We start from the raw sequence: 10,707 nt of genomic DNA, 5'->3' as shown, positions 1-10,707 counted from the left end.
TCAGAATCAGAGTCAGAATCAGGCTTTATTGGTCAAGTATGCTGTTATACATACAAGGAATTTGACTCAAGTTCCAATGTCTCTCACAGTGCATTCAGACAATGTCAAGGTGACAACAACAAAATTCCATCCAACAGCAGTGGTACAACAAACAACAGCAGCAGTGCAGAACACATACATGGAATGGGGGTAAGGATGGAATGAATGAAGTATGTAAAAAATAAATATAAACAGATACTGTACAATAAGTTAACAGCCACTGCACAAAAAGATAATATACACATAATACACAGATCACAATGTGACCAGAAAAAAATCAATAAAACTGCGTAGTTTTGAGTTTTCAGTATTACTATTTGACAGGTGACAGACATAAATATGGAAATGGTTTAGTCTAAACAGGAGATAGGAGGCAGTTAAGCTGAGCAAAAGTGAAGCTAGTAAAACGTCCCTTGAGAACACTGGAAGACCTTGGGTGCATAAAAAGAACAAATAGAACTGAGAACAGACACAGCTTTTAACCAACTGATGAATGTATGGAAAAAAACACATACATTCAAAAATACCTTCTGAAAGAAAAAATCAACTCATTCATTGGACAAAAACACCAGCTGTACATTTCTGTGAAGTAGTGGCACTTGGGAAAATAACGTGAATGTTGACAGGTATCCTAGTGGATTTGAGGAATGATACCTAAAGGATACACTGAGATGCAGCTGGCAGAAAAATATCATAAATTGAGGCTGCTGCCAAAAGAACAGAGACAAACTGCACCAGTGATTGGACACAGTTGGGCAGATTACAGTGGAAGTAGCAAAGTTAGTTTTCAGATCCAGGCCTGCATGACACTAACAGACACCACACAAATACATCACTACTTTAAACTTATCCACAGTTTACCTTGTTCATTGAAGCTGCTAGCGACTAGCTGAATAGTTACATGTGAGAAAAAAAAACCTTCACCATTAAAAAGAAAGCAAATTTCTTCATAAATTTTACTTTGGTAAATAAAATCTATTTTGAATTGGAAAAACATTTAAGGGTGAGAATATTAAATTAAAGAACAATTAAAATGCTTCAGATATCTTAATTACATTGCTGTGAATAAAAAAAAACATAGTCAGTTGTTGCAAGTACCACATTTTTAAGTTGCTAATGTTATTAGTTATAAGTGGATGTTTAATATCATGTTAGCCGATTTTCGCGTTGACTGTTACTTGTCAAAAATTGATTTGGCTGAATCCAACAGTCTAGACAACTAGTCATTGCAGCCTATTCTGTGGTTGCTAGCTAGAGAGTAGAAGACATAATAGCAGTCATAACAGATGTGTAGAAAGTGCATACAAAGAGACACATCAGGAAAACTGCTCTGAGCACTATGCCTTTGAGTTTCTTCAGTATGTGCTAAACCAGAGGCATGTCATCATTTTGCAAATACATTTGCAATACAGGTAAAGTGAAGCCAAATCATAGCCTACCATGTCCACACTAGCACTGCAATTGCAAGTCAGTCTGTGTGTAAATGTCATATATGCCTGAGAGGCATGAAGACCTCTGCTCCTTAACCTCATGCAGGCCATCACTACATGCTTCAAGTTAAGCAGAACAAGACTATGTTTAGACATGTATGATTAAAATGAATGTAAAAGTATTGATGGGTGTCTGTTGTTTATGTGTTATATCAAGTGAACATACATGTTTTTTTTGCAATTTCTCAGGTGTACTGTCAGGGTAATACAAAGATGCAACAATGTCTATGCACTTTGCAGTTTTCTAAGGTTAGCATTATTGTAAGGTTCCCTGGTTAGCATTGCTTGTAACCAGAGGTAGTATGGTTAGAGCCTGACACCATGCTTGTATGTGTTGCAAGTAGAATTATACATGATACTACTTTGGTCTGCAACTGTATATTTTCAATTCACAAAGAAAGGCTTCTTTCCAGTTGAAGCTTTTGAAAAGAGAACTGGAAAATTACATTTAGCTTGTTCCACTACAAATAACCAGTAAGTACATTTTTACCATTTCATCTCATAATAGGTATTCTCTTGTTGATCAGAAATAACCATTGCTCCATTTGAAATGAATAATGTATTGCATGTTATAAATTTTGCATCAGAGAGAGAAGAAGCACTCATTGAGACCTGACTATCTAGCACGAAGAGAGACTTGATTGCGGTCTATTTATCTACAGGTTCCTTGTACATCATGTGCCTGTACATCAATTACTCCTTTCTGCCTACCCCCACCCCCAAAACTCATGCATTATCCCTCTTGCTATTATAGTTACAATAAACAGTTCACATTATGTGAACCAGTGTGCGAAATACACGGTGGCAATCGGGGGGGTCCCCTGGGGGGGGACACCTGCCAACATTTAGGTTTCAACATATGGGAGGTTTTTTTTTTTTGGGGGGGGGGGGGGGGGTAGTAAATAAATAAGTAAATAAATAATTGTATGCAGTGTGTGGATTGTGTGCATAGATTGTGTTTCATAGACAATTTGGCAACTTGGGTAACATCAGATAAACATACAAAACTTATGGATCCGTGTATGACGATTATTCATACTAAAGTTTGCCTTGTGCTTTATTTTATGAAAACCTGCGCATGTCTTTTGACCACATCTTTTAAATCATTGCAATGAAAAGCAAATACATTATTTTGTGTTTATTCTTCAGACAAAGTGGGATGTAATGTCAGCCCTATGTTGGAGACAATGCAGAAGTTTGATATGATTTCAAAACTGAATTACTCAACAACGCTTTGTCGCACACAGAAACAACTGGTATCACCAGAAAGGGTTCTGCTGTTTATTTTGATATGCAGTACGTTTTGAAACGATAGGGACTTTGTGACGTATTCAACCGAGAAGCAGCAGTGTGAAAATGGGTGAAGAAATTAGTAAAGATATTACTTTGCAGAAGTTTGATCTGTCTTCATAACGTGGTTACTTCGGTATGTACAAATATGTGACTAGCATCATTACGAAGCTCAGGTTCTGTTCTTTCTTGTGATTTGTGTTCCATATCTATACAATTACGAGTTCATGAGTAATTCAAACAAGAGTAATGGGTGTGGAGATGGATGCAAGAGCAGTATGCAGATTGTAACTATGATTAAATTTGATGTAAATTCAAAATTATTTTTCTCGCCAACACTTCTTTTCAACCGAAAAGAAGGGATCTGAATTTGGATGCAGGTTGCGTCTGTCGGGCTTTAAGGGTTAAAAGACATTTTTAGTGACAATTGCAAGTGACAATTTTTTTTTTAAGATTTTTCCAGACACCCCCCAAAATTTTGCTGTTGAGGCTTTCAGGGGGTCTCAAGTGTCAATGAAGGGGTCTCGGACCTCCCGAGACCCCCCCGTATTTCACACCCTCATGTTTATGCTGTAGGAAACAATGCATCATTTGAAATTAAGGATGATCATCTGAGTGTAAGGCAGCATTACTCAAACAGATGTGTCGCAAGGAGTGAAGCAAAGGGAGGAATGACGTGATACCTCAGCTGTAACTACGCTTCTCCTTAAAACCCAAAAAGCAATGCCCTCTTGTGCGAGGACGACACACACACTGCATCTGAATTCATCTGGTCATAAAATCCTGAAGGGTTATTGTTGCAGAATTACTCTCAGATGCAAGTTTTATTATGCTTTAAATGGCAAGGCCATTCTTTTTTCTCTTCTGCAGTCCTGTCCACATGCGCTACAGTATATGCTGAATCTAAAAGTCTAGGAACTACATCCAGAAGTTAAATCAAGTTATCGCATTGTCATTAATTTGTATATCCAGTGCAATCATGAATCCCTAATGATGTCCCTGTGTTGCTGTTATGCCATTATCTCCATGTTGGCTGCCTTAGCTTTAGTGCTCATAAGGGATTAAAACAATGACCTAGGAATTCAGCACCTTTCTTTGGGATTCTGAGACTGTCAAACCCTGTCAGCCTTGAATGTGATCCCAACAGTTTCATCGTTGTGCAATGCAAGTATCATCCACAATTCCAGCGGACCACTTTCTGTGTTTTCTCAATGCAAGGAAAGTCCACTTTTCCTAGACTCTGAATAAATTTTAGTAAGAGGACCCTCTTTCTGATGCTGACAGAATCATCATCAAAAAATCTTAAAAACATTATTGTGAACTATTGCATTCATTTGTATCCTTGGGTTGAATGCATCGCTTTGTATTTTCAAGCCTAAGAGAAAATCAGGAGGTTCAGTTGGAGATGTGACTGATAACATTTTGCACATTCTAAACTCTAGTGCAACTTAGCAAAATAGCCAGCATCAGCTCATTGCATATATTACCAATGTCTAGATTCCCATGATTGTTCTTTAATTTGTATTATTCAGCATGTTGTTGCTGAAACAGAGTTACTAACCTGAGGCAACTTAGTGATCCATTTCTGTTACAGATATGATAATCTGTTTTGATCCTGATGCAAATCCCATCAGCATAGCCTATACAAAATGTCGAAGAAAGGTGTTATCCTCCTAAGAGCAGCTGAACATGCATAATCCATAAGATGTGCCAAAAATAAATTAAAGACATTAATCATAAGGACAAAGGACAAGCAGTCATTTACACTATCAAAGACGCAACAGCAACGTTTTAAAGGTTGTTACAGAAAGGTCAAATGAAGTCAACATGCGGTTTTCTTTAATTTATTTATTTTTTTCCTGCCACATAGTGACAAGAAGGAAATTACTGGTATGTCTTGTTTTCAGCATCAGTGGGCCTGGTGATGCAAGTGCAGGAGCTCAGGCTGAATCGTGCTGTACTTCATCTTAAAACCTACACTTTGTTTTTTGAGATTCTTTTAAAATTACTTCCCTTTGGCACCATGAATTGATTTATTAAAAGACAACCACCTTCTTCAACAATACATCAGCAAAGCTGATTGAATCAGCTTTGCAGTGTAAAAAATGTGTCTTTGTCACCAGATTTCGAGACAGCTTGTGTTGCTATTTTTTACTCAGAAAAGCCTATTTGCCTTAAACAGTGCTGGAGGTAAATGTAGCACTTCAAGAGTATATACTGCTTCATCTGTAAGACTGATAACACTTGCATAGGTATGGTGAAAAAAGTGACACTGTGGTATCACAGTGTGACCTTCACAACAATATAGGAGTTATAAAAAGAAGCCCTGGGTTAGTGTGATGAACACCTGGGTGTCAATCCCAAATCTACTGTGATCACTAAACTATTTTCCTCTTTAACGGGCACCCTTTTCAAGGGAAGAAAACACAGTTTACACTGTGTGCCCTAACATGCATATTATCCAGTTACATAGCTAGCAATTGACTGAATAAATTCAGATTTAATACCTTGCTAGGTAACAGCACCCTATTTGGAATTTGTACTCATACCATTAGAGACATGTGACTTAGCAAAAAAATAATTGCATTCAGCTTCCCTTTCAGTATAAAGAATGTTCACACTATAGAAATGTGTTTTATTGAGCTTCCTGCATATTGTACTAGCTACATTTAATATTAGCTTGGAGGGAGGTGGACACTGTACAGGAACAAGACTGTTGAGAAACCCGGGGAGGGCAGGGATCAGACAAACATCTGACACAAAAGGTTAAATATACATGGCATTTTTGTTTTTACACCCATTCAAGTTGAATTGTGAAATGTTGGCAGACAGAAAAAGAAGGTAAGCCACATCTTAAAAACACATTGCAGTCAATGCTTACTTGAATTATGCAGACTGGAATGTGTGAGGTAATGATGTGAGCACTTGGTGTTCAATAGGAGCAGTCAGAAAACTTGCAGGTGTCACTGAAACCTTGGATGGATGCACTCATCGTTGACCCACCATCCATTGACAACACATAACATAATTACCAGTGCAAATTAACAAATTATTGAATAAGTCAAACATATTGACTGAACATTTGCAGCCGCTATTACCAACAAGAAATGAATGGTCACAGAAAATAACATACAAACTCATCTTGTACTCAAAATCTCAGAAGAATCTTAGTAAAATCTTATTTTAACACAGGAGACTTTGGGCTGTTGAATGTCCCAGAATTTCAGCTATAATAGAGTGATTTGCTATTGTATTACAGTATGCTATTATGGTTACATAAAACCTGAAATCAAAGCACTGAACCTAATTGCTTTTCCCTTGAATATCTACTGAATTACACATTGCATCATTAATAAGTGCAGCATGTCATCAATCTGACAGAAGCTCATAAATATTGGGTTTGTTACATTCCTTTTCCTAAAACAGGGTTTGATAATAGAGCTCAACATTTCCATGCTCCATTCCCAATGTGGCTGAAGTACATAAATTAACATTTAATAATTGCAATTTCCTAAATTGACTTTCAAACATTTTAATTAGCAAGCACTTTGCACACTACATACTTGCAGCAGATGGGTGCTCATGTCAGCCAATTTGAGGAACCAGCAATTACGAACTAATTTGCATTCATATTTAGAGTATTCGCCTCAAACTGACACACTTAAGGAACATTTTACATTAATACCACTGGGGCCAATGTTTGCAGGTGGTCAAGTGCTTATTGAAGATGTCAAGTTGATCCCCAGTTGAAAATAAAACTCTCCTTCAAAGGTTAAATATTAAACTGAAATTCCCCAAATAGCATTAATTCCACTAGAGTAGGGTAACTCTGAATTAGACCATTTAAATTAATCAGAAAGTTGTCCTTGTGTCAAAACATATATTAAACTTTGGGTGTAATTAGGGGGCTTTTCATAAATTATATGAAGCACCTCAAGCATTAACCAGCTTCAGCGGTTAAATTTCCTTTATGAAAAGATGGGCAATTTTTTGTAAATTTTTATATTTGATTTTTAAAAGCAAGAAAATGAGAATGATGTCACATTTTGTGGTAATGGAACTGATATCTATTGAAACATGTGAGTCTTCATATGAATAAACACTACAATTAACATTTGGCTGAGGACTTGGTTATACAAGTGAGACCTAAGATGTGTTAAGTGGTCATTCATTGAATAAATAATGTGTTTATTGTGGGTATTTAGTTGTTTCTTTTAGGATGCATAGTGTGTTTTGTTTCCTTCAAATGATGCTTTTCACTACATCCTGTATATACCTGGACACAAGATCATGTGTCTTATCAAGATGATATCATGTAAAATATTTTCATGTGATTGAAGCACTGTTAAATTTGAAAAAGAAAATTTCAACCAAACTGGAATCTAAGCACTTGAAAAAACATCTGGCCATGTCTATTGTACGGTAAAATTAATACACTGTCTTTGCTAAGAATCCTCATAGCCACTTTGTGGTCATGATGACTCTACTTTCATAAAGCCCTTCACAAGTTATTAACTAAATTGTATGGCTTCAATTTATCAGTAGAAGATATAAGAATATGTTTTCCAGCCCATGGCAAAGGATAATGCTTTACTCTTAATTACAGATTCACCCTCCATGTTTGCGATTGTTTTGCCTATGCATTGTGCACTCTGAAATAAATGGGGTCTGCTATCAGTGTGTTATCAAAAGCCATCCACACGCCAACAGTAAAAACTGGTGGAATAGCTTTCCATTCTTTAGCTTCTTTCATTGTTTCAAGAAACTGCACTGTTTTAATGCACCATAGAGCTCAATTTCTGATCATTAGGAAATAGATAGACCCAACCTAATGTTATCCTGAGGAATTTATAAAAAGGTTTCAGTGTGGGTCAGAGTCATCTTGAGGATTGAATCTGTCAAACAAAACCATTGAATCATCTATAGCCTTGATTTCTGCCTTTCATTTTTAGAAAGCGTTCTTTATAACCCCCATCTATCATCGTTACTGCTTGTGGCTTTATTGCCTCATTTTATAGGATTGTTCAGAGGATTGTGGCTACTCTGAAATAATGTATTCAGGCTTAAATAACAATGGAGCAGCCATCTTGTTATGCTCGATTTTGTTTATCTCAATATTCTGTAGAAAAAAGCCATGTGTATAGGAAAGGGAAAAAAATGATGTTTATATGGGACTTTGAAACAAAGAGTGGAACCATTTGAATTTCCTGTACTGAACAGATAATGTGAATATTCAAAGCTCAAGTACTTTTATTAGTAAAATTAAAGCTTTTTATAATATTAAAAACCTGTAACAGATGGCATTCACCCCCTAACATAAGCCCTGCACATATTACCATATTTTAAAGTACCTGTGTGCTTTTCCTGCCTAAGGGTACGCCATGAATCTTTGCTGTCTCTCTGTGCTTTAATGTTCTTGCTACACATAGACAAAGGAATATCCAAAACATTCATGAGGAAACAGATTTGTATCTCTACTGACTCTGAGGATGCCACATTGTGCTAGGAATCAAAGAACCTGGGTGATTACCACAGGTACCAGAGGCTGTACTTGATTAAGCTTGGAGTGCACTGTGCCAGCAATTCTGCCACCTGATTGGTTTAACTAAAATAAGCAATCAACAGTTATACTCTCCCGAGGCTCCTCAGAGATATTTGATTTGGTGGTGGCCTTACAACGAGGGATTGCCACAACTCGCTCTGAGTGTCCTTGCTTTTAACCTTTATGCAAACTACATTATCGGAGGAGTCAACCTGGTGTGTTGTCTCCACCTGGATGTAATTCATGTTAAGTGTCCAGGGGATGCAACACTGATGGTCAGGGAGGCCCCTCCGGTACCCTGTGTTGCATCCTGATGGAACTCAATGACATGCCTGGACAGCTTGCTGCCTTGCCTAAAGAGGCATTAACAAATTATAAGACAATATTTGGCATGCGCAGATTGGTTCTCATTTTGAATTATATATCTGTAGTCTTTTGTTCAACAATGACTCAGATATAAGGGCATACTGCCACCTCTTGGCAATGCAGAGTGACAGACATCAAGGGCAGGAACTGAAGAATTGCGTGTACCTAACTTGACCTCATTTTGAGGACACTTGGATGAGAGCTTTAGTATGTGTATGTGTATGTGTGTGTGTGTGTATGAGTGCATGTGTGTGTGAGAGAGAGACGAAACCATCACTGGATGAGCTAGGTAGGATGAGTTTAATCCTAATTCTTAAACCCATAGTAAATTAATGTTTAAAATGACTTTTGTGGTCAGCTCTACTTATAATAGTGTAACTAGCAAGCCATTCCAAACTGGGGTACCGGTCAGCTATCTTTCCAATAAAATGAAGCTGTTGTAATGTTGGGTCAAAGTTGTATTTTGATCATGCAATATTAACTATAACTTCATGGAAACCAATGTGTACATTGACTTATGTATGATGTTTGATATTCTATTACAAACTGACATACATTTTTGTACAGAAAGTAAGAAATTACAGTCCCAAACGAGTGTTATTAGTGGACCCTCGACAACCACCAGGCCAGTACCCAGTGCGTCTACTCAGCAGCAAACGATCATATCAGCATTTTCCAGCACAGTGCCTTACGACAAAAAAAAAAACAAAAAGACACAAAGACATCACAAATGCAATTGCATATTGTTAAGATATTTACTTTGTTGAGGAAAAAGAACTGAAAAAGAATTGTACTTAATTTTACTCGTGCATATTTTGATGTTGAAAAAAGATTTTATCATTATAATTATTTTGAATGTTCTACTTCAGATTTGTGAAATGTTCTGCTGTTTGGCAAGTGTTTGTCACGTTCTGACCATAAAGAATAGTTTAAAACAGCAATTAACTGTCTGGTTTCTTCAGCTTTCACTCAGGAGCAAAAATCAGCCTTTAAACTTGAAAGAAATAATTATTTGACATTTATCGTGACAATTATCGATATCGACTGATATGAAAATTTTTTATTGTGATAACATTTTTGGCCATATCGCCCAGCCATACTACAACTATTGTTACCTTTCTGATTATGTACGACTATGGTTATGGTTTTGCTTTCATATGGACATATTAAATTGCTACCTATGTCATAGTTGAAAAAGTTAAAATTTGCTGATAACTAATACCATTTTACTTTACCATCTTCCTTTGGAACCCTTGGTACAGTATTTATTTAGTTAGTCATTCACATATTTTATGTTCTACCATACAGCTGTTTATGCCAACCAGCTACCCAAAGAGAGTGGATATCAGAAAGCCACATGTACTGCAAGACTAGACCAGCACACAAAAACGTTCTCTCTACATGCCAAAAAAATTATTTGAATGTGACAAAGCAGCATAACTACCAGTCAAAGAAAAAGATAAACAGGAATTATACTAGGTGCACATGATGCATAGGATATAGGCTAGAGATGTTCCAATGTCATGTGATACTCCTGGTATGTGTCATGTGACATTCATTCATAAATAACACATTATGACCTGTGATTAAATATTAAATGATTAAATTAAATGTCATACGTCATATGCAATGTATTCTGCATGCTTAATGTATCTGTTATGCCATACTTATGGAGGCTTCATGTACGCTTTATGTCATTACAAAATGTGCAATATGACTTTTTTTACTTTGAAGATTTAATTCATGCTGAGTTGATCAAAATATATGTTTTTAATTGTGGCATACATTGTTTTTAATGTGGGTTCATCGAAGATTGCTTATGGCTATACTCTGAGATAAAAGAAGCATCCCTTTCTACCCTCACAACTATTGAAGGTACTGTACAGTGTATTTCAATTATATGCAAATTGCATATACCAAAGACTGGAGAGACAGGGAAATCTAGAAAGGCCATAACTGTGAGCTGGGGCTGTTCAAGGC

The sequence above is a fragment of the Megalops cyprinoides genome, chromosome 2 (assembly GCF_013368585.1).
Source record: "Megalops cyprinoides isolate fMegCyp1 chromosome 2, fMegCyp1.pri, whole genome shotgun sequence".
In the NCBI taxonomy this organism is placed as follows: Eukaryota; Metazoa; Chordata; class Actinopteri; order Elopiformes; family Megalopidae; genus Megalops; species Megalops cyprinoides.
This window is presented reverse-complemented; position numbering follows the sequence as displayed.